The sequence below is a fragment of the Tupaia chinensis genome, unplaced genomic scaffold, assembly GCF_000334495.1.
Source record: "Tupaia chinensis unplaced genomic scaffold, TupChi_1.0 Scaffold000155_1, whole genome shotgun sequence".
Classification (NCBI taxonomy): domain Eukaryota; kingdom Metazoa; phylum Chordata; class Mammalia; order Scandentia; family Tupaiidae; genus Tupaia; species Tupaia belangeri.
Window position 1 is genome coordinate 362034 of NW_006159626.1, and position 2871 is coordinate 364904.

At 42.6% G+C, this 2871-nt stretch overlaps 1 long non-coding RNA gene across 2 annotated transcripts in view; it reads right to left on the reverse strand.

The window, feature by feature from the left end:
* Positions 1 to 1744: 1744 nt before the first annotated feature.
* LOC102501486 (uncharacterized) overlaps positions 1745 to 2871 on the reverse strand; it is a 4868-nt gene continuing 3741 nt past the window's right edge. For both annotated transcript variants that reach the window (XR_001370161.2, XR_003548945.1), the window contains exon 3: positions 1745 to 1974. This is a non-coding gene — a long non-coding RNA (uncharacterized LOC102501486). The remainder of the gene's footprint in view (positions 1975 to 2871) is intronic.

Genomic DNA, 2871 nt, shown 5'->3' on the forward strand with positions numbered 1-2871 from the left:
TGGTTCACGTCCCGGACCCGGTGGCTTAAAACTCATGCCGGGCGCGTGTGCGTGCATGCCCAAGATCCCGAGAGGAGAATGGAGGAGAAGGGATTGCGGCATGACCATCCCCCCTGGGGGGTGATTTCTCGCTTTCTGTCTCTCTGTCTCTCTGTCTGTCTGGCGAGCACACGCCCTATAGTGAAAACCTCTCAAAAAAAAAAAAAAATTCTGGGTGTTTGTGGCAGCTTGAGAAATACACTGAGTGTTTATGAGCGCCCAAATTTCTGAAAAAGGAAATGGAGAGGAAGGGATTGTGACTTTATTATTCCTTATGGGGAATGCTTTCTTACTTTCCCCCATTCCCCTAGTAACTTTTTTTTAAAAAAAAAGAGAGAAACATAAGCTCCAAACACAGATGCCCCGGCATTCGAAGTATTCAGTCTTTAGGATAATGATCAGATCTCTGACTATCATGGAGAATGGGCAAGAATTCTAAACAGCCATTGCTTATCTCCTGTGGTTGACTTCATTTTTAATAGTATTCATCAGAGTTCGGTTTTTGTTTTGTTTTGTTTTGCTAGGGGGTGCATGTGCTCACTGGAGACACAGAGAAACAGAGAAAGTGAAAAATCACCCCCTGGGAGTTACGGCCACTCTGCAATCCCTTTTTCATTCTATTCTAGGGATTTGGGCACACGTACGTATGTGCCTAGTGTGAGTTTCAAACCATGAGGTCCAGGACTCGAATTGCATGTTGTTCTGAGGAATTAATTAAACGTATCTGTGAAAGCACTTATCCCAGGACAGAGCAGTAATGGCCCTCAATAAATATTAGCTAACTTTGCGACTGAAGTTTACTCTATCAGACCCACATGCTCACTGATTTTAAAAAGTGATAGAAAGAACTCGGCCACCTGCTGCCCACCATTTCACTCATTTCCTGTGACTACGTGGAGCTGCTGTCACCCCTGCCTTGGGAATTGGTCTTGGGTTCCTAAGCAGAGCCATGCTCACCCAAGGGGTAGGTTCTCTAAGTAGTCTGAAACATGAATGATTTGAATGACTCGACTAATGTATGGGTGTCTGCATCTGAAGAGCAATGCATCTCCAACACCCCCAGATATCTCTGTCCCCCTTCTATTCTTTTCCCACCTCCCACTCTTGCAACCCATGAAATCTTGCAGGATTTCTCTCACTGTTTCCCAACATGTTTCCTCAAGAAAAATGTGCAGGGTCAGCCTGTGGCATGGTGGTTAAGGTGGCTGGATCCCATATGGCCAACTATGTGGTTCAAGTCCTGGACCTGGCCGCTTGAGAGACCAACCAGGGGTGTGTGTGTGCATGTCCAAAATCCTGAAAGGAGAAACGGAGGAGAGAGGATTGCAGTGCGACCATCCTCCATGGGGCGTGCTATCTCACTCCCTCTCTCTCTGTCTCTCTCTCTCTCTCTCTGGCGACTGCACACACCCTCTAGCAAATTTTTAAAAATAAAAATAAAAATTTCAGTCTCTGAGAGAAACACTTTGCAATTATTTTAATTCCCAATAATGACACAGAAAAAATTAACACCCTTACTTAATTTCACTCACTTGAGTATTAATTAATTTGTAAAGTGCTGTGTCTATTCCCCTGTACATATGTTTAGGGCTTAATTAAAATTAACCCCTAAGAGAAGATACAGCCTGTTTAGAGAAGTACTCTTCTTTTTATTTATTTTGTGTTTGTTTATAATAGATATTTATTTAAAGTAACACACCGGCAGACCAAATTATTTTTAAATTAAATTTTTCAGGTTCGACCCCAACTTCATAAAAATCTTTAAAAACAACCACATCCACGATTGCAACCTAGTTACTTCTTTGCCCACTCTTCTCTCTCTTCTTTCTCGAATAACCTCTTTACATATGGTTCAAGGTAGAAATGATCCTCCTCGTGTTCTGTCCATTGCTCAGTAGGCAAGGTCCGCTGCCTCATGGTCAGGTCCAGGGCTCTCTGAATGCGAGACAACCTGTCGTTACAGAGGTTCTCAGGAAGTCTTCTTACAGCTTCCTTCACATCTTCGTTCTCATAAATCGTATCACCTCGCATTAACCCCAGTTTATTGAATCCTGCGGCATTGTAATACCATTCTTGAATCCCATCCAGCCACCGCCCTGATGCTGAAACAGCCGGCCTGCTCGCCGTTTTGAACCTGAGAAGTACCCTTCTTTAAGTATTCTTACTTTCAGTTTTTATAAGTGCAGAATATTCTCTCTATTAAAAATACACACAACAGGGACCAGCAGTTAGCGTAATGGCTATATCGCTGGACTCCCACGTAGTCGACTGTGGTTCGCGTCCCGGACCTGGTGGCTTAAAACTCAAGCCGGGTGCATGTGTGTGTGTGCCCAAGATCCCGAGAGGAGAATGGAGGAGAAGGGATTGCGGCATGGCCATCCCCCCTGGGGGGTGATTTCTCACTTTCTGTCTCTCTCTCTGTCTGTCTGGCGAGTGTACACGCCCTATAGCAAAAACCTCTCCAGGAAAAAACACTCACACACACACACACACACACACACACACACACACAACATAGAAAAAATATAAAGGTGAAAGATCATAATCCTTCCCATTCCCCCCAAATTGCAATCAATTCTCCAGAGACAATGAACAGCTTTAATAGTTTTGTGTCTTTCCAGACTTGATCTTTTTATTCATATCGGTATGTTCACACAGAAAAGTAGAAAATTGTCTTCTTTGCCATTATCTAATAATACTGAAGTAATATAACTATATATTATCATTCTTTTCCTTTTTTTCACTTAGTAATATGTCTTGATAAACTTTTTCTGACTATGATTCATCTCAAGTTTATTTTTTTTTTTTTTTTTTTAGAGGGTTTTTCTTTTG